The sequence below is a fragment of the Scylla paramamosain genome, chromosome 3 (genome assembly GCF_035594125.1).
Source record: "Scylla paramamosain isolate STU-SP2022 chromosome 3, ASM3559412v1, whole genome shotgun sequence".
In the NCBI taxonomy this organism is placed as follows: domain Eukaryota; kingdom Metazoa; phylum Arthropoda; class Malacostraca; order Decapoda; family Portunidae; genus Scylla; species Scylla paramamosain.
In genome coordinates, this window is record NC_087153.1 from 11,770,699 (window position 1) to 11,792,500 (window position 21,802).

A 21,802-nucleotide genomic window follows, 5' to 3' on the forward strand; every position below is an offset into this window, starting at 1 on the left:
AAAAGCATTTTATTTATATATGTTCTACATGATTGCCTTTGTGTTGAAAACACATTTCAATGCGTGTCCTCCACTGCTGAAGAACACGTTCAGACACATTTGGATTTATGCTTGTAATGGCGTTCGTGATACCATATGTATGGAAACTTATGGGACACCCTGTATATATCACTGACCTGCTATAGATATAAAACAAAACTTTATTCATATGGAAATTAGTTTTTCAGTTCCACACACTAACACTCCAAGCGTTTATGCAGCTTTTTACCTTCAACCTAAACTCCATGTCGGTTTTACTTCCTATCAAGCCCCCCCGCCCCAAGAGACAGCCACTATTCACTCCCCTTACGGCGCTACCTCTTATCCGTCCATAGGCTTTGTATGTAACGCGGCCATTCACTCCCTTTACACATATCTCGGCTTGCCACTCCGCCTCTCCGCCACGCCGCTACTCCGCCACTCCCGCAGAAAACCTTTGAAGCCGGAAGACTGGCTTTGAAGGACCGTGGGTGGAGGTGGCCGTGCTCAGGTGTACGAGAAGGGAAGGCTCGCTTATATCTCGGCGTCTTATGATGAGTTACAGATGTAATTAGTCATAAGGAAGGAGGCTTTGATGTGATAAAATACGCTACTTTCTTCTTTCAAGGGAGGGAAGGGAGAAACTGTGTGTGTGTGTGTGTGTGTGTGTGTGTGTGTGTGTGTGTGTGTGTGTGTGTGTGTGTGGGTGGGTGTGGAATTTTTATTGGTAGAAGTTTTTCTTTGGTGTGGCATAAGGCTTTTTTGATCTAATAAAGTAATAAAGTACCTTGTGGAGTTTATATTTTACTTTACTTCTTTGAACATTGTGCGGATGTAGAATTCTTAGTTGGTGGGAGAATGTGTGTCGTGGTAAGAGTAGATGCTTTGATTTAATGAAATACCTCCTTTTCTTTGATATGGTAAATAAGAAATAATTCTTTTTTCTGTCTCTCTTTCTCTTTCCTTCTTCTAATTAACACTGCGTGGGGGTGGCATCTTCAGTTTATATAAAAGTATGTTTTGGTGAGCCGGGAGACTTTGAAGTTCGGAAATACTATTTTTTTTTCTTTTCCGATATGATAGATGAAGAAAATCTGGCTTATTCTTTTTAACACTGTGAAAGTTTGGAGTTCTTACGTAGATTGTAAAGGTGTAGTTTGGTTGGTCAGAAAAATTTAATATGATACAATATATTACAGTTTTCTTCTGAATAATAAATGAATACCATCAGTCCTCCTAGTCCTCTTCTTTTTTCTCCTCCTCCTCCTCCTCCTCCTCCTCCTCTTCCTCCTCCATTCTTATTCAAGCTTGAGGAATTCTTTGTATTGATGGAAAGATAGAGATGAAAAGAACTTTTTTTTGCCCTTTTATTTTCCTCTTTTTTCCTCCTCCTCCTCCTCCTCCTCCTCCTCCTCCTCCTCCTCCTCCTCCTCCTCTTCATAATCACCTCCCACCTCCTCTCCATTATCACCTCTCACTTCTATCACAGCGTGGGATGTAGAATAGCAAACCCAGCAAAGCGTGTAACGAAAATAACATGCTTGGGTGTGAGCTCTTGTAAATACAGGTCCCTAATCTTACTAAGAGACGTGTTTGATTAGACTACACGTGTCTCGTCCACTTGATAACCTTATTTTTCCTCCTCTGCCGGCGCGAGGGGGAAGCCAGCCAGCCAAGGTCCTGGGAGTAAATAAACGCTCAGGGGAAAAATGCTCTGTATGCGGGGCTCCATAAAGAAAAGTATAAGAGAGAGTAATGCTTAAGACTCCAGGTTCACATTGGAGATTTAAAGGGGAGAGAGAGAGAGAGAGAGAGAGAGAGAGAGAGAGAGAGAGAGAGAGAGAGAGAGAGAGAGAGAGAGAGAGAGAGAGACGCACTTACACGCACATAAACAAATAAAAAAAGAAAGTAAAGAAAGTCCTGCCTCTCCTCCTCCTCCTCCTCCTCCTCCTCCTCCTCCTCCTCCTCCTCCTCCTCCACTCCCTCTGTGTTACGCCGCGTGGAGTGTTTGCCAATACCGGAGCCAAATAATGTGAGACGGGAAAAGAACATTCATGAATTGCATTCGAAGGAAAGGAAGTGGTGAACGGAAACAATGATATTCAACTCTCTCTCTCTCTCTCTCTCTCTCTCTCTCTCTCTCTCTCTCTCTCTCTCTCTCTCTCTCTCTCTCTCTCTCTCTCTCTCCCCTAAAAAGCGTTCCTTAGTGTTTCCCAGCCCCATGTCTTTGCCTGAACGAAGCACCGGGAGCAGAAGTAATGTATAGGAACAGATGCAAGTTAGTGGTTGTGGCGAGATAGGATTGGATTGCTCAGGCGTGTTCAGACTTGTTTCAGACCAGTCTTTTAACCTCTTCGCTGTTGTGGCTTCTTCTTGGAACTTGACTACGTACTGTGGTGCAAATCTAGTGTAATTTTCATAGACTCCACCGACAGAAAAAATGATTGAATTCGTAGGTTATTCCGTAAAATTAACCTGTAATTTTACTTTGGTTCAGGATTAGTGAAAGGAAATAGTAAGTGTCATAGTTGCTTAAGAGTTAAAGGGTTAATGTGTTAGGTGCTAATGATGTCTTGGCCTACTGATGGTGAATTGAGTGCTGGGTACTTAGTTCTTTTTTATAATTACTTTTTTAAGAGTCTCAAGAATATGTAAAGATTTTGTATTGTAGAGAATATCATTGGCTTTACTTAATTTTCAGATCCATTTATTTTACCTGCGACTTCTGTGTCTTCACCTCAAACTTAATTAAATGGTCTGATGGAAGGTATGAATATAATTTTAAAACACATCACTGAGTAATTTACCTGACCAGAGCTTTTAGTGCCTGTATTTGTAGTTTTGTTGAGTGAAATCATCGGTAATTACCCAAATGAGGTAGTAATTGTTTTTGCGTCATTGTTTAGTGGTGAAAAGATTAATTAAGGAGGTGTCCTCTGTAGTACTTTACTCATTTGTTATATTTATTTATTTCACTCCTTTTTTTATTTGTGGGAGAAACGACACCTTTTTTTTTTTACTTATTCATATATATTTTTTCTTTAGTCCTTGAGTGTTCCTTCCTTGTGCATTGAAAGAGGAAGAGAAAGACGTGCTTCTCTCTTTACTCACAGGATTTAATGACGTACGAATCGCGTGTTGGTATTGTGACAAATGTTCTTTATCGAAACTACGACCTTATAGTAAGAAGTTGTTATGGAAAGATGCATGTTAGGATTGTTAAGTATTTATTTCAACTCTTTCACTGCCACAACTTTTTTTTTTTTCGTAATACCATTAATTTTCGTACCACAGTCAGTCTTGCAAAATGGTTAACATGCCAAGAAAAGACTAAATTAACCTCCTATTCTCTCTCTTTTTTTTTTTTTTTGCTTTTTATCAGTGTGTCCATTTGATTTTTTTTATTTTTTTTAAATTTTTTACAGTACTCTGAAGGACTAACCAACATAAGTCAGGACGACCACAGCCGTAGAAGATGTAAGTGTAAGTGTTATTAGTATTAAGTGTATGTTGCTTTAGTGTGGTGCATTAAGCCTAAGTGTATTCCGTAGTGTGAATCCGTCCAATCTGCTTTCGTTCCAGCAGTGGAGAATACAGAAAAAGGAGGAAGAAGAAAAAGTTAGAAGGAACATGCAAAACTTTGTGTATGACATTGAAAACTTCCAATGAAACCCTTAATTTTGCTGAGTGGGAACACGGCAGCGGTGAGAGGAATGTGGCGGAGTTGTGAGAGTTGACGAGCAAGAAACAGAGAAAGAGAGAAAGGGGAAAAAGAAAAAGAGAGAAAGAGAGAGAATATGAAAGTGATGTGAACATTCCTTATCTTCCCCCTCAAAGAAACGCATCTCAGCTTCACACTCACTCACTCACTAACTCACTTACTCTAATAACTACACTGTACACCCTGACACACACACACACACACACACACACACACACACACACACACACACACACACACACACACACACACACACACAACCATACAGTCCATACATACCTGCGTAGCTCCATCTCTCATTCATACATCCACACACTCACCACACTCACACGCCCTTTCAGAAAATTCCACTCTGTACCCTGACCATCCACAACCAACCAGTCCATATATACCAACAAATCTTATCACTCACGTACGACTCCTTTACACCTCCTCACCTCCACACCCTTCAACTCCCCTCAAAAGTATCATCACACATTCCTCTCCCCTCATCTCATCTCGGCTCCCAATATTACGTTCCCCTCATTAAGCGAATCATTTGACAAGGCATCGAAACATTTTTAAAAAGCTGGTACATTCACATCTCTTAATATAATGCTCCCCTCTCCTCTCTCTCTCTCTCTCTCTCTCTCTCTCTCTCTCTCTCTCTCTCTCTCTCTCTCTCTCTCTCTCTCTCTCTCTCTCTCTCTCTCTCTGACTCACTTCCAAGGCTTTTTGTTTCCCGCCATCTTGTCTCTGTGTCCTTCCTTCCCCTTCCTGGAGAGACAAGGCACCTGGAACAACCTAGTCTACTTACGCTATATAATACCTATGAAAAATGCAGTGTTCCGGCTCTCTCTCTCTCTCTCTCTCTCTCTCTCTCTCTCTCTCTCTCTCTCTCTCTCTCTCTCTCTCTCTCTCTCTCTCTCTCTCTCTCTCTCTCTCTCTCTCTCTCTCTCTCTCTCTCTCTCTCTCTCTCTCTCTCTCTCTCTCTCAGGGTAGTAGAGACGAAGAGACGCTTCCTGGTTATTCTTTTCTTCCTTTACTGAGTTTTTAGAAGGTGTCCTTAGTTTTATGTATTTGTCTGTTTGATTTACTTATCCATCTGTCTATTTCTACGTATGTCTGTCTATCTGTTTGTTTATCTATTTATTTATCAGACTGTCTGTTTAGCTGTCTATTTTGGCTATCTATCCATTTGTATATGTCTATCTGTCTATTTATATATCTGTCTATCTACCTATCTTTTACTTCATAGTAGTATTTATATATTTTTTTTTCGTTTTATTTATTTTTTCTTTTTTTAGATTTTTTCATTGAGTATCTTACCATGCTCTTTCCTCAGTGAGTCATCTCCTCCTCCTCCTCCTCCTCCTCCTCCTCAGAGAGTTTCCTCTTACTCTTACTTTTCCTCGTCCCCCTAAGCAGGCCGCTGAGGGACCTTTACTTCAAGACGACCACATTCACCTCTCTCTCTCTCTCTCTCTCTCTCTCTCTCTCTCTCTCTCTCTCTCTCTCTCTCTCTCTCTCTCTCTCTCTCTCTCTCTCTCTCTCTCTCTCTCTCTCTCTCTCTCTCTCTCTCTCATTCCCCAGTCTCCTCCATCCCAATTTCTTTCTCCTGCCCCCAACTTCCTCCTTTATCACCTCTTTTCTCAGTTAGTAGCCCTCTCTCTCTCTCTTACTCTCACTCTCTCTCTCACTCTTTCTCATTCCCCTCCCTCTCTCTCTCTCTCTCACTCTTTTTGTCCACCCTCCTTTCTCCTTCCCTCCCGTAGCCTCTGTTTCCTCCGGTAGCTATCTCCCTTCACGTCCTTTCCTTCTCCCATTTATCGGTTGGAGACAAAATGTGGAAGGAGAAAAAATACCCTCAGGAGAGAAGGAGGAGGAGGAGGAGGAGGAGGAGGAGGAGGAGGAGGAGGAGTGAGAGAGTGAATATGTGAGGAGCGGCAAAGTACATTTTTGAAGAGACAAGTTATAAAAAGAAGCTTAAAAGGGAGAAGAGAGAGAGAGGGAGTGGAGTGAAAGTGAGGGAAAGGGAGTGGAGGGCTTAGTTGTGGTTTAGGAGTGGAGGAGTGGAGGGGTAGAGTTTTAGTAGTACCGGAGATAAGTTACAAAAAGGAGCTTAAAAGGGAGAGGAGAGGGAGAGTGGAGTGAGGGAAGAGTGGAAGCCTTAGTTGTGAGTGTGGGATGTTTCAAGAGTGGATGAGTGGAGTTTTTATTATAAGAGTGGTGCTTAATTATAGAAAAAAAGAGTTTAAAATGAAGAGGAGAGGGAGTGGAGGTGGAGTGGAAGAGTGGAGTAACTAGTTATGATGGAGTGGAGTTCTTAGTAGTGGAGTAGTGGTGTGGGGAAGCGGAGCCTTTAAGAGAGACACTGGAGGCCTTGAGAGTAGGTAGAGAGGAGGAGAGTAAGGCTTTTAGTAGTAGAGGAGGGAAGAGGGAAGCTTTTATTAGGAGTTAAGTTCTCAGCATTAGGTAAAGAAGCAGAGGCGCCTTTCCCCTCATCCTCTCCCCTCATCTCCACTCTCACTTTCACAAGCCGCCCTCTCTCCCGTTAACATTTTTCTCCCACCCTTCGTCTGCCCTCCCTCACTCCTTGCATGTTATACGTTCTTTTCCTTCGTCACACCTCGCTTTGTCCCCTCACCACCCTCACAGAACCCTCCTTACTGAAAACACCCGTTAAAAATATCCTTTAGAAAACCCCCAATTGGAAAACATCTCTTAAAAAACCCCCATTAGAAGATAACCCTTTGAGAACACCCCTTTCAAAATATTCCCCTTAGAAAATATCCATTAAAAACATCCTTTATAAAACACCCCCTTGAAAAATGCAACTTTTAAAAACACCCCCTTTGTAAACACCGGTCTTTGAGGTCATCCCTTTACAACCTTCCCTTTACCTAACAACCCCTTTACGAAGCACCTCTCAGCCTGTACGACACAAGTCCATCCCTTTAGAGCTTCCAGTGTCAGTGGCATTGTGATAGGCTGTAGATGACTTCTGCACACTCTCTCTCTCTCTCTCTCTCTCTCTCTCTCTCTCTCTCTCTCTCTCTCTCTCTCTCTCTCTCTCTCTCTCTCTCTCTCTCTCTCTCTCTCTCTCTCTCTCTCTCTCTCTCTCTCTCTCTCTCTCTTCTCTTACATCCGTCTCGTACCTGCTACATTTAATCTCATTTTGGGAGTGTAACATTATCTTGCCCTCGCCTCTTGTCCCACGCTGTCTTTTTCGCCACATACTCTCTCTCTCTCTCTCTCTCTCTCTCTCTCTCTCTCTCTCTCTCTCTCTCTCTCTCTCTCTCTCTCTCTCTCTCTCTCTCTCTCTCTCTCTCTCTCTCTCTCTCTCTCTCTCTCTCTCTCTCTCTCTCTCTCTCTCTCTCTCTCTCTCTCTCTCTCTCTCTCTCTCTCTCTCTCTCTCTCTCTCTCTCTCACCCTTAAAACACCGCCCTGTGAATGCCAGACCCTGCGTGACTCCCCTCTGAGGGGGTCGAGAGGACGTGAGGGTCGCTCTAGGGTCGTTCGTTGTCCAGGGCGACTGAGGAAAGGAAGGTGATGGTACTGGTGTGATGGTCCGAGGGGAGAGAGAGAGAGAGAGAGAGAGAGAGAGAGAGAGAGAGAGAGAGAGAGAGAGAGAGAGAGAGAGAGAGAGAGAGAGAGAGAGAGAGAGAGAGAGAGAGAGAGAGAGAGAGAAACCAAAAAAAAACAGAATATGATCGAAAAATCAATACATTACATTTAGGACCCAAAAAGAAAAAAAAAGAAAAAAACATTCCCATCTATTGTATACTCTCTCTCTCTCTCTCTCTCTCTCTCTCTCTCTCTCTCTCTCTCTCTCTCTCTCTCTCTCTCTCTCTCTCTCTCTCTCTCCTCATTTGGAACGTCTGGCGTGCGAAGCGACAGGTGCCCGAGTGAGAGGGGAGGGCAGAGTGAGGCCAGGTGAAGAGAGCTGCTAATTAAAGACTCGCTCAGGTGTGCCAAGTGACGACGGGGCGGGGAGTTGGGAGAGGCAGGAGGGGAGGGGAGTCATCTTGAAGCCTCCTTGTTTTAGGAGACCTGCTGGCTGGGAGGCTGACGGAGGGACAGGTCGGAGTGAAGGGAGGGAGGAAGGTGAAGGAAGAGAGGGGGAGAGTGAGAGGGAGAACGTGAGGGAGGGAAGGAGGGAGGGAAGGGAAAGAAGGAGGTAACAGGAAGGCGTGATTTCCATAAATGTTCATAAGCTCGGCATCTGTCATTTTCTTGCCTCCGGGAAAGGAAAGGGGAGGAAGGACCCACAAAGAGGTAGGCAGGAAGGAAGAGAGGGAGGCAGGGAGAGGAGAGGATGGGAGGGACGGGAAGTGGGTGAGATGGAGGGAAGGAGACTGGGTAATATAAGAGAAAGAGAACAAGGCGGGAGAATAATGCGAGAGAGAGAGAGAGAGAGAGAGAGAGAGAGAGAGAGAGAGAGAGAGAGAGAGAGAGAGAGAGAGAGAGAGAGAGAGAGAGAGCGCTAACATTGCTAGGAGCACTTGAATTGAATGTCAGACTTTATGCGTGGGGAGCTCGGGGTGAGTCTCGGTTGATGCCTGATGGGGTTGTATCGCTGTGCGCCTCTTAGTGAAGCTGCGTGCCAGTCCGGGCAGCATTTGACATCTGCTTCTCACTCCATACATTTACTACTCCAAGGTACTGACAGATTAATAGCAAGAGTGTGCTTGTTCAATGAACATTTTTTGGCGGCTGCATCTCACATGACATCAGTGGCACCAGCCAGGTCACCTGGCCTCCCCATGGACAGACTTTTGCCAAGTTGACGTCAAACACTGCAATGCAATTTGAATTTTGTTGGTTGTTCTCACAAGTACTCGTAAATTAGTCGAGTACTTTCAGTCCGAGTACGAGTACGAGTACTACGGAAATATTAAACCCGAGTACTACAAGTACATGATATTGTGTACTTGAGTGCGAGTGCGGGCACATGTTCATTAAAACCTGTTATTATTGTTATTATTTTTTTTTATATTCATATGGCATCATGAGCTGGGCTGCTTCAGGGCATCGGTCTTCTATTTGGGTTTTTACATTTTTCCGGTAGATATCTATGTTAGATATCTAACTTTTCTCCCCTTCCATTACAGTATCTTAAGGCGGCAGTATTTCTCGGTTAATGTGCATCAGTTGACAGGGCGAATAGCTAAAGATGGGCGATGCGATATCAGATATTTTTGTTGTAGCTCAGTATCTGTGCTGTTTTATCTGTTTGCTTTCGATAGCTGTTATTATGAGTATTCTACAGAAAAAAGTGAAAAAAATGTAATAATAATAATGATAATGATAATGATAATAATAATAATAATAATAAAAATAGTAATAATAATAATAATAATAATAATAATAATAATAATAATGATAATAATAATAATAAGTTCATTGAAGCTGATTTAGGTGGAGATAAGATGTAAAGTTTCTAGTTTAGATTATTAGTGAAGGACAGACTGAGGATATTCAGTGTAGAAGAAGGGGACAGTTGAGTTTCACTGGAGAAGATGGGATAATTATCCAGAACGTTGAGTCGGTTGTGTCGATGGAGGAACTGGGTTTTTGAGGCACTCAACAACACTAAGTTTGTCCTGCCCCTATCAGAAATTTTAGAGATCAGGAGTCAGTTGGCCTGGGTGGGCAATTGCTGCTGGCACAATGTACCTTGACTTGCCTCTGTAAGTATTGAGTCAACGCATCTCAGGGTAAACCACTAATGACTCAGTGTGGTGATGAGGATAATAATATCTGTAATAATATTGGTAACTTTATTTTGTCTAGAGGCGCAAAGATATTGATACAACAGCAATGTTTACAAAACAAACACAATAGAAGTGATATTACATTTTAGTTAATAAAAAATAAATAAATAAATAAATAAATGAAAATAAAATTTCAAACTTTAATTTTGAATGTAAGATTTTTATGTATTTTTTTTTTTTTATGTAATTATTCCTAATGGACTGATCAGTCCACCGCAATGCGATTCACTGATCACTTTTCCTCACTTCCCGAGTCCCGTGAACTGGCCACCTCATTCCCGCGCGTCTCATTCTTGTACAACACTGCTTGAAACAGCTTCCCGAAGTCAGCCTTCGTCACGCGTCTTACTCTTCGAAATCGTCAGCAGTCAGGAAGAGGCGCCCCTCCGTTTTACTGTTTTTCTGTCCACGAATAATCTACATTGGCCCCGCCTATTGTGCTGTCATCGGTCGTCACAAAAGTGTCTGCTTCTTCATTTTTTACTATGCAGGGGTTTCGCGCTGTCACTTCGTTAGCTCCCGAAGTCCAGTAACTGTTGCAGATTGCTGGTGGGACGTCTTTGCTAATTTTTCTTCTCTTTGTGCCGCGTCTTTCTAGCCTTCTTCAAAACTACTCTCTTATGTCTTCTTCATACTTCTAGCCACGGTTCCCACAGTCTTGCCAGATCGAAGTGATTCCGCCTTGGTCATCAGTCTCATGGTCTTTCTGGCTTCTCGTGCACTTCTAGTTAATATTTCACTAACTCCCTTGGTCACCAGTCTCACGATCTTTATGGCTGCTCTTACAGATCTATTAGTTAATATTTCACCGATTCTTTTGGTCACCAGTCTTTTGGTCTTTTTGCCTCCACTCACACATCTCTTGAGTATTTCACTGACTACTTTGGTCAACAATCTCAAAATCTTTCTTCCTCCTCTTACAGGTCTAATTATTAGTTCGCTAACTATTTTGGTCCCTAGTTTCACAATTTTTTTCTGATTCCTTTCACATATCTAGTTAATATTTCACCGGCTGCCTTGGTCACCAGTCTCATGGTTTTGTTGGCCAGTGTTGAAGGTTCAGCGGACAAATCAGTAAATGTCCCTTCATTTTCTTTCTCAATAGTTACGGCATTTTCATCTATAATCCTTTTACCATCTTCGACAGGTACAAGGTCTTGGATTGCACCCCATTTTCCTTCTTCAATGAGCTTGACTTTTTTTTTTTAATATCAGTCCAAATTCCTTTACCTTCAGGCTGTCCATTTCCAGTCAAATTTCCATGTTCATGTTCATGTTTATGCTCCTCATTATCGCCACACTTGTCTTCTTCACCTGGCTTATGCTCTTCACTTTCAATCCACTTTTCTTCTTCAGTTTGCTCATGCTTCTTCCTATCGCTACATTTTCCTTCTTTAGCTGGGTCATGCTCTTCAGTTCCAGGGAGATTGTCTTCTTCAGCTGGATCATGCATTTCTGTTTCAGAGCATTTGTTTTCTTCAGCTGGGTTATGCATTTCAATTTCAGAGCATTTGTCTTCTTCAGCTGGGTCATGCTCCTCAGTTTCAGAAAAAAAATGTCTATCTGTCTTATGCACTTCAGTTTCAGAAAATTTGTCTTCTTCAGTTGACTCATGCTCAGGGAGACTGTCTTTTTCATTTGCCTCATGCTATTCAGTTTCAGGGAGCTTGTCTTCTTCAGTTATCTCATGCTCTTCAGCTCCAATCCACTTTTCTTCTTCAGCTGGCTCATGCTCCTCAATTTCAGTCCACTGTTCTCCTTCAGCTGGCACATGCTCCTCAATTTTAATCCACTTTTCCTCTTCTTTTGGCTCATGTTCCTCAATTTCAGTCCACTTTTTTCCTTCAGCTGCCTCATGCTCTTCAATTTCAGTCCACTTTTTTCTTTCAGCTGCCTCATGCTCCTCAATTTCAGTCCACTGTTCTCCTTCAGCTGGCTTATGCTCTTTTTACAGTGCAACTTTCTTTTATAACAGAGACGAATTCTTCAACTTTAAACGAAATTTCTTCCCCAGCAGACAGGACTTCTTCATTTTCATTACAGTTTCTCACAAGAACAGAAATGATTATATGGATTTTGGGATTTTCCTTTTCTTTATACCTGTTCTTGAAAAATTTGCTGGCTTTTTTGATGATTGATATTAAGAATTTTCTCTCTTCTTAGGAAAAGTTGTCTTGGTTCACAGATACCATTTCCTCTCCTTGTTGAATGGCCATAGTGTTTTTAGTTTTAATTTAATTTCCTTCAACTATAACAAGTTCTTCAGTGTCATTTCAGCTTTCTTCGTCAACAGAGAGAGTATTTTGAACTTCAGTCCAGTTGTCTTCTGCGATAGGCACAACTTCCTCCATTTTAGTGCAATCTTTAGCAAGTTCCAGCCCTTCAACACCAGTCCAGTTTTCATCTTCAACCAGCCCTTCAACATCGGTCCAATTTTCATCTTTAATCAGCCCTTCAATCTCAGTTTGTGTTTGTATCATAGTATATGTCATTGTAATACGGATAGTGAAACACTTATTCGTGATCTATGTATGGTACGGTACGATACCTGTTAACCTGTTATTGCTCCCACATCCCCCACGGGCTGACAACGACCACGAAGGTTAAAGGTTTCAGAATGGAAGAGGACGAGAAGGACAAGGATGAAAACGATGAGAAGGAAAAAGAGGCACATTAGGAGACGACCAGAGAGAGAGAGAGAGAGAGAGAGAGAGAGAGAGAGAGAGAGAGAGAGAGAGAGAGAGAGAGAGAGAGAGGCAGCAGAAAAGAATGTAAAACTGTGAGTAGAGGAAGGAAGGGTGATGTAATGCAAGAAAGACAACGACATGAAGGGAACGCAAGATGAAGGCTCCCTCATCATCCCTCAGTCTTCACTAATTAGGTCTCAATCGGCTTCGACTTATGCCTTCCCCCTCCTCCCTCCCAGCTGCTCAACATCCCCCCCCCCAACCCCCTGTGTCCCCGTCCTCATTTCCCGCTGTCCTGCACTCGTCCTTGCCGCCCTCTGCTCCTCTACTCCTCTGCTCCTTAGCGTCGCCGCCCCACCACCCCACCAGTCTTAAAGAGTCTTCATTTCCTATGCTAGTACTAACCTACCTTCTTCTATCGTTACCCTTCTGACGCCCTCACTCTTAGGACCATATTCTGAAACACTTGTGTCCGCACTTCCACTGCATTCAAAGGGCTTTAGTTAAAGTGATACTGGTTTTTAAGGTTGTTTTTACGGTTCTCGTGATAGATTAGCAAGAATTTTACGTTATTAATATGAGAAACACTCCTGCGAACCTGGCTAATCATCTCTGTCGCCTTTAAAAATAGTCGTGGTGAAAGACCAAAGCGTTTCTGAATACGGGCCTTACTCTTACTTACTTACTTGATGCGTCACCGCTCCATCAGTCTTGTCTTCTCCCTTCACCTATCCTAGTACTAACTTACCTTCATCCTTCGTTACCTCAATGATGCCCTCAATGATTCCTTTACCGGATAAACGACTCCATTGGCTGCGTTGTGGCTCGTCGTCGTCGTGATATTGGTCGTGTCTGTCATGCCACGAGACAGCCTGTTCTAGTCCACGGCGCGGCATTGCGTTGTGCTGGACAAGTCTCGATTTTCTTGCGGCGGTCATTAATTTTGTTTCAGAGGTTCACACTTTGTAGATTTTTTTCTTCTCTTCTCTTCAAGAACAAACTCGAGTCCTTAAAGGCGTTGTGTAGTTGCGTGAGGATAATTATTGCATACAGTTCCTATAGTCTTCGGAGTCTCGGACTGGATGCAACGGGGGAGAAAAATATGCAGTTCCCTCGTCTTTGGGTTAGTGTCACCTGTTTCCAGGCGGGAGTGAGGCAAGTTTGAGTCTGTATGGACATCTTTGTGCTTTCTTCCTCTTCTCCTTGCTGCAGGACGCTTTTCTGATGGTGCGGGGACAATTCCAGCACCACTGGGGGATGGTGCAGGGTGTTACTAGGCCAGTCCGGTGCTTGGTCTGGGTAACTTGGGGCGAATCTCGGCAGTGGCTGGTCGTTCCCCGCACCGCCATCTCGCCGTCGCCCCGCACGACCCTCGCCTCTGAAAACGAGGCTCGGGATGGATTTCCAATAACCAGGGTGGAGCAGCACCATCCATATGTATTGTGGCTCTCAGCACCACACCCTGCCTGCTGTCCGTTTACCTGGTGCCTGCCTGCCTGCCTCCCGCCTTGCCTGCCTGACTGCTTCCTGGTTTGTATCGTTCGTCCTGCTCTTCGCTTTCACGCCTGCTAGCCACTGTTGTTAGCCGTTTGATGACCTACATCCTGCCTGCCTACCTGCCTGCTTGCCCGCTTGCCTGCCTGCCTGTCCGCTTTTGTGTGTGTTTTCCTTGTTTCTCTTCCGCCTGTTCGTCTTTTCGCTTGAACACTCACTTGGGCATTGTCTGTTGCCTCGCCTGCCTGTCTCTTTCCGTGTATTATAAATTAATTGTTATGTGTTTTGTTTGTCTGTGTACTCTTGCTGTCCTCCTGCCTGACTCTGGGCCTGCTGTCTTTTTGCTTGTTTGCTTTTGTCTCTCCTCTTCTGTTGTTGTTGTTGTGTGCGTTGTTTAATGTCCGCCTCGCCTTTAATGACACGAACACCACCTGTCTGCCTCCTTGCTTTGTTCCTCGTATGCTTCACACTTGTCTTACCTGCCTTACCTGTCTGGTGTCTGTCTGTCTGCCTGTATGCATGTACGCTTCTCCTGCTGTCCGTTTTATCACATGTCCATTAGTCTGTCTCTATCTGTCACCTGTCGATATGCCTGCTGTCTCCCTTCCTACTTGTTTGTGCATTCAGCAGTATCTCTTTTCTGTCAGCTCTTCCCTCCAGTTCCTGCCTGCCTGCCTGTCTGCCTTCCTGCCTGCCTGCCTGCCTGCCTGCCTGCCTGCCTTCCTGCCTGCCTGCCTGCCTGCCTGCCTGCCTGCCTGCCTGCTTGCCTGACGTGTGCTTGCCTCTTGCCTTCTTGCCTCCTTGATTTTCTTCCCGCCAGCGTGTTGTCGTGCCTGCCTTCCCGCCTCTTTGTTGACTCCCGTGTCGCCCCACTCGTTGCCACCCCCTTGTCCCACCTGACGACCCTCCTGCCGCTGCTTGTGTGTTTTTTCCCAGACAGGTCTCCTCCAACACTACCCCCTTCCTCTCCACCCTTCGTCTGCCTTCCCCCTGCTCAGTTCTCCCCTCTGTCTTCCCTCTGTCCACCCTCACCACCGCCCTCACCACCGCCCTCACATCTGCATTTTTTCACTGTCACGACATGGGCGCCACTACCGTCACAGCCACATGCTGCTTTACCACCGCTGTGACTGTTCATGCTACCACTGCTGCTGCTGCTGCTGCTGCTGCTGTTGCTACCATTACTACTTTACTGCTGGTATATTACGTACTGTTACTACCACTAATGGCTTTAATTGCTGGTGTCGTTGTTGCGGTGCTTGTGTTATTATGGCCGTCACTATTATTGGTTGTCATTATCAGTACTACTACAGCTGCCACTGCTACGTTCCTATTGGTATTTGTTTCTACTACTACTACTACTACTACTACTACTACTACTACTACTACTACTACTACAACTACTATCGTCATTGTCGTTATTACCATCGATGCTCCCATTTCTGCTTGTACCACCACTACCGCCGCTTCTGCCTCGTCTCACAACAGCTGTCATTGCATTCACCACTACAAACACGCTTCCTGACTGACACTGACTCCCGCCACCACACAACACGACACAACACGACACACGGGTATGCACAGTATACGAACCCTCCTCGCTACCCACCCTCGACGCTCCTTATTCTCAACAAGTACAAGGAGAAATAAAATGACAGAAATAAAAAGAAAAAAATGGCTACGTACATGACGAAAAGAAAAAAAAAATATGGTTATAGGCGTGAGAAAAAAACGAAAAACAAAACAAAGCATTAATAACATCTACAATTAATAGAAAGAAATGGAAAAAATACGGTTGCAGAGAAGAAAAAAACATGAAAAATATATATACTAACAGGCATGACAAGGCAAGAGCGAGGTGGAGAGAGAGAGAGAGAGAGAGAGAGAGAGAGAGAGAGAGAGAGAGAGAGAGAGAGAGAGAGAGAGAGAGAGAGAGAAAAGAGAGAGAGAAAGAAAGAGAAAGAGAGAGAAAATGAATACAAGAGAAGGAAAGCGACTTTTTAACATCAAAGAAGTGGCATTTCCTTGTCTTTTTTTTTCTCTCTCTTTTTCTCTCTCTCTCCCTCGTCTGCCTGACACTCACGGAACAATATAGCAGCACGAGTTGGCAAAACCCCAGAAGTTGTTGCCGAATCTTGCTCTTTCACATATTAATGAAAGACAAACTGGCGGCGTGGCATATTTCAGCTTCAGTAGCTCCGGTTTGTGACTTCAGAAGGAACGCGTAGGAGGAAAGAAGAGGAGGAGGAGGAGGAGGAGGAGATGTAGGAACAGGAGGGAGGGAAGCAGTGTACGTGGGGGGAAAAAAAGGAGGGGCAGCGACAGTGTGAGTAATACAAGACCTCGGGAGGAGAGAAAGAAGAAGGAGGGAAGAGGGTCATTGCGGGAAGGGAGAAGAGATAAAGAGAGCAATAAAAGGCACGTTAAGGGAGATAAAAATTCAGAGGGGTAAATAAGACCAGAGAGAGAGAGAGAGAGAGAGAGAGAGAGAGAGAGAGAGAGAGAGAGAGAGAGAGAGAGAGAGAGAGAGAGAGAGAAATATGTTAGGAAAAGTGAGTCTTCGTGTGTGTGTGTATGTGTTGCAGCTTCTCTCTCTCTCTCTCTCTCTCTCTCTCTCTCTCTCTCTCTCTCTCTCTCTCTCTCTCTCTCTCTCTCTCTCTCTCTCTCTCTCTCTCTCTCTCTCTCTCTCCTACACAATATCTCGTTCCCACCCCAATCCTTCTAGTTCCTGTTCTCGAGGTCTTGCCAGACTGACTTGTACCTCTTGTGTGTAAGTTACTCCTTGACCTCAGCGGGAGTCCATGCCTTTAGTGTCTGGGAGAGAGAGAGGGTGGGAGTTGTAGGGCGTGGCTGAGAGTTGCTGCTCACCCCATCCAGCATGTTTTGTACTAGAAGTGTCATACATTATGGATATTTCGCTCTAAGGACTTTTTTTTTCTTACCTTCCTAGATGTTTATTTCATGTTTCTTCTAAAAGAGGAATCCGTTTAAAGAAATTTACCCCACGAGATGTTTCTTATGTAAAAATTTTCTTTCTCAAGGTGTTCAAGAAAGTTTTACTCCGGAAGATGTTTATGTCCAAAAATTTTCCTTGGCGAGATGTTTGCGCCCAATAAGTTTCTTCCACAAGATGTTTACGTCCAAATATTTTTTTTTTTTTTGACCACAAGATGTTTGTGTCCAAAAATTTTCGTTCAGTTGCTTTATGTCCAGGAATGTTCGCCCGCAAGATGTTTATTGTCCAAAACTTTTCTCTCACAAAGTGTTTTATGTTCAAAAATTTTCACTACCAGAATATTCGTCTCCAAAAGTTTTCAGGCATGAGGTATTTGTGTCTATGCATTTTCCTCCACAGAATGTTTATGCCCAAAACTTTCACCCATAACATGTTTATGTCCAGATATTTTCCCCCACAGGATGTTTATTATTATGTCTCACAAAAACTTCGCCCACAATATGTTTCATATTCATAAAGATTAGCCAGCAACACATTTTGTTATCCTACCAAAATTCTGGCTAAATATTTCCCATCTTAAAATTTTTGTCCATCAAATCTTCATATCCTCAAAATTCAACCCACCAAATTTTCGTGTCCCCAAAAATATTCTGTCCACCAAATTTTCATATAAAAAAACTGCATCCACTTTAAATGTTTCGTATCTAAAAAAAAAAAAAAAAAAAAAATTATGTCCACCAAGTTTTCTATCTTAAAATTTCTGTCCATCACATGTTTCGTATTCTGAAAATTTCCCCCGCAAGATAATTCTCCCCAAGACTTTTCTCGCCTTGGTTCTTTCGTGCGGAAGACGTACGTGCTCAAGTAATTTCCTGAACATAATGGCTCTTAGGCAAGACATTACTAGCTCAAAATGATTCATAAACATTCTCTCTCTCTCTCTCTCTCTCTCTCTCTCTCTCTCTCTCTCTCTCTCTCTCTCTCTCTCTCTCTCTCTCTTTTAATGATTTTTTGGTTAGTTTTTTCTTTCGTTCTCATTTCTTTCCATATTTTCTTCAAACTTCTCTTCCTCTCTCCGTCTTCCTTCATAGTTCCTTTATATCTCCTCCTCCTCCTCCTCTTCCTCTTTTCCTCCTTTCCCTGTCTCGCAATTCCTTCTCCTGTTTCTCATAATTCTCCCGCTTCTCCCTTTTGGTCCTCCTTTTATTGCAACACCCTCGTTACTCTTCCTTATCTTCCTTCACAAGTCCCTCGTGCGCTTCACCGTCTTTCACAATTTTATATCCTTTCCTTTGCAACCCTTATTTGTGTCAGGCAGTTCTTTGTTTCCTGATTTTCTTTTCCATTTGTCATTTTCCCCTGAGTCTGTTTGCACTGGCCGTCTGTCTCTCAGTCTGTCTGTCTGTGTATTTGTTTGTTTTTTTTTTTTTTGCTCTTTTCTTTTTCTCTTTCTCCGTGAAGCTCTTTTATTTATTTGTTTTTCTTGTTTCTTCTTTTTCTGTTTCATTCGTCATCATCATCTTCTTCTTCTTCTTCTGTCTCCATATTCTCTCTCTTCTCGTTCTTCTCTTCTTGTTCTTGTTCTTGCTCTTCTTCTCTCTTAGTTACTTTTTCGTGTATTATTTTTGTACCATCTTCCCTGCGTAATGTCCTCAACTTTTATGCACCTCCTAATTTGTATCTTTCTTCATTTGCATATATTTTTATTTGTATTGCTTTTTTTTTCTCCACTCATAATAATAACTTTGTGCCCCTCTTCTACCCTCTTCTTTGTTTAGCCTCGCCAGTTTATACATATTCGACTTCATTCGTGTTCCCTTTACTGTAGTTCCCTGTTTCTTTGTTATCTTTTTTTTTGTTGTTTTCTCTCCTTACTTTATATGCTACAGTACTCTCCTTCCTTCCTTTGTTCTTGTCTAGCTTTCCTCCATTGTTTTGTTATATATTTGACTTTATTCCTGTTCTCTTTAGTTTCCTCTTTGTTTTTTTTTGTATCTTTCCTCTTTCCTTTAAACTCGTACATATACAACAGCACTTTCTTTCTTTGTTCTTATCTACCATTCCTGTGCATTGTTCCTCTGTTGTAATCGTACATCTTTCCAAATTCTTCAGTTCTCTTACCAGCTTATCTTATTTCCTTTATTCTTTTGTTATCGTTTGTAGTATCTTCTCTCCACCTTTCTTTATATACAGTACTTCCCCTTCTTTTTTTTTCCGTTTTTATCTACCATTTTTCGCATTATCTTCACTCTTGAAATCGTGTGGCTTTGTAAATTTTTTCAGTTACTTTCTCCCACTGCCCTTTCTTTCTTCCCTTTCTCTATGCACTTCAATACTTCCTTTTTGTCAACCATTCTTGCATTATTTTCACTGTATTGCTGTCGTATATCTTTGTAAATGTGTTCAGTTCCTCTCGGCAGCTTTCCTTCCTTTCTCCCCTTCCCTTCTTTCCCTCACACAGCTGCCCCAAGTCTCCCTCCTTAGCATACATCCGTCGAGTGGCCTTCCTCCCACGCACACGCACCATCGCCTCCCCTCCTAATCCCCTCTTTAGAGTCTGCCAGCCTCCATCTTGCCGCTTCCTACCTCTTTTCCCAACCTGCTTCTTCCTTCATCCATTCCGCACGTATAATTTTCCTCCTCATTCCAGTCTACCTTCTCTCGCATTAACGTACATCTCATTCCTCCTCCTCCTCCTCCTCCTCCTCCTCCTCCTCCTCCTCCTCCTCCTCCTCCTCCTCCTCCTCCTCCTCCTCCTCCTCCTCCTCCTCCTCCTCTGTTCTTTATGTTGCTCGGTATTTCTTCTTTTCCTGCCCGCCCTGGTTGGAAGGAGCGGAGGAGTGGTGGGTGGGGAATAGCCTTCATCTTTGCTATTCATTTCTCTCTCTCTCTCTCTCTCTCTCTCTCTCTCTCTCTCTCTCTCTCTCTCTCTCTCTCTCTCTCTCTCTCTCTCTCTCTCTCTCTCTCTCTCTCTCTCTCTCTCTCTCTCTCTCTCTCTCTCTCTCTCTCTCTCTCTCTCTCTCTCTCTCTCTCTCTCTCTCTCTCTCTCTCGTACGGTATGCCAAGATGGTGTGGTCCTTACAAACAGCCCGATAAGGATGTATAGGTGTGTTGTTGTGTGTTTCTATTTTGTATTGCTTTGTTTTGATTTGTTTTCGTTTTGCTTTGTTTTCTTTCTCTTTTTCTTTCTTGTTCCTCCTCCGCCTCCTCCTCCTCCTCCTCCTCCTCCTTCTCCTTCTCCTTCTCCTTCTCCTCCTCCATTCCATTCATACTGTCTCATACTTTTTCATCCTCTCTCTCTCTCTCTCTCTCTCTCTCTCTCTCTCTCTCTCTCTCTCTCTCTCTCTCTCTCTCTCTCTCTCTCTCTCTCTCTCTCTCTCTCTCTCTCTCTCTCTCTCTCTCTCTCTCTCTCTCAGCCTTCACGACCTATCCAGCCAGTCTTTTTTCCTTCTCCTACTTCTCCAGTCTATTTCTGACCTTCCTTTATTGTTACCATCCTTCACTGGAGACTAACACAACCATGCCCTATTCCTTAACCCTCTAGTTCTCCTGCCGTCCTGCAACCATCCCTATCCTTCCCTTCTACACTCTGGTATCTCTTCCCGCGTCCTGCCTCCTTTGCCAGCCTGCCGCGGCCTGCCTCATAACCCAGGTGCAGGCCAGGCGTGCCTCTCCCAGTCCAGCTTCCACGCAAGCATTCCGGAATCCCTGGTTGCGCTATTATTGCCTCGCGTCTCTCCCTATTTCTCCCTATTTTCCTTCCTCTGCCCAATTAAGTGTTTATGTTTCTCTCTCTGTGTGTGTGTGTGTGTGTGTGTGTGTGTGTGTGTGTGTGTGTGTGTGTGTGTGTGTGTGTGTGTGTTTCATAATATTCTCTCTCTCTCTCTCTCTCTCTCTCTCTCTCTCTCTCTCTCTCTCTCTCTCTCTCTCTCTCTCTCTCTCTCTCTCTCTCTCTCTCTCTCTCTCTCTCATTATTTCTTGTTTCGTTTTGGTATACGCCCTTTTATTTAACTCGTGATTTTTTTTTTCCTTTTTTTTTCGTTTCTCGTTTCGTTTTCTTTTGGTGTGATTTTTTTTATTTGTATTTTTACTGATAATTTTATTTTATTTTTTTCTATTTTTCATGACTGTCTCTTATTAATTTGTCCCCGTGTTTTCTCTTCATTATTTTTTATCTTATTAATTTCGTGGAACATTTTCTTATTTCGTAATTGTCTAAGTAAATGTGTTGCAATATCTTTTAAGTTTATTCCTTATTTGTTCGTTTTTATAAGCGTTTTCAGCTGATCTACATGTTTTCTTCTCTTCATTACTCGTATTGTATTTTTAATATTCATTTCGTAACACACTTAGTTTTATTTTGTAATTCCAGAACTGAATTTTTTGCGATATTTTTAAAAACTGATTCCTTATCTGCTCATATTTAAAAGCTTTTTTTTTTTTATTAACGTATGTGTTTTATTCTCTTCTGGATAGTATTTTCTATATTCATTTCGTAAAACACATGTTCCTAGTATTTTATAATTCTGTGTCTGAATTTCTTGTGATATTTTCTTAACTCATTCCTCATCTGTTCATTTTTATAGTAATTCTATTTAATCTATATGTTTTTTTCTCTTCTTCATTTTCTTTGTAATATTAGTTTCGTAAATAACCTCTCTTATGTTTAGTAATTCTCCAACGGAATTTCTTGCAATATTTTTACGAATTCATTCCTTTTTTTTTTTTTTTTAAAATATCTCCATTTGATATAAACGTTTTCTTCTTTTCTCACTCTAATATTTTTCATTCTCTCTTTCATTCTCTGACTGAATTTCCTGCGATATTTCATCCTTAATTTCCTAATATTTTATAGATATTTTCATATAATCTATATGTTTCCTTCTCTTCCTCAGACTCTATTTTTAACATTCACTTCGTACAACACGTCTTTTCTTCTTTCTCTCTCTCCTACAGTACTTCATTAGTCTACAAATGAATACCTCGCCAAGGCTCATTAGTCACCCTCACTCATTTTTTTTTTTAGTATAATATAATTTGAAGTACTCTTACATTTCCTTTAATAAGATGTCCGTGCTCCTCTTGAAATGTATGAGTACTTGGCGTGATACATGGGCACAATTTCCTTGCCTGCAGTGTTTAAAAGGCAGCTCGCGACTGTCAGCCACTT

General features: G+C 42.7%; 1 long non-coding RNA gene across 2 annotated transcripts in view; it reads left to right on the plus strand.

Moving 5' to 3' along the window:
- Nucleotides 1-21,802, plus strand: part of LOC135090345 (uncharacterized) — a 227,980-nt gene that overhangs the window by 77,056 nt on the left and 129,122 nt on the right. For both annotated transcript variants that reach the window (XR_010261881.1, XR_010261882.1), the window contains one exon: nucleotides 3,444-3,495. This is a non-coding gene — a long non-coding RNA (uncharacterized LOC135090345). The remainder of the gene's footprint in view (nucleotides 1-3,443; nucleotides 3,496-21,802) is intronic.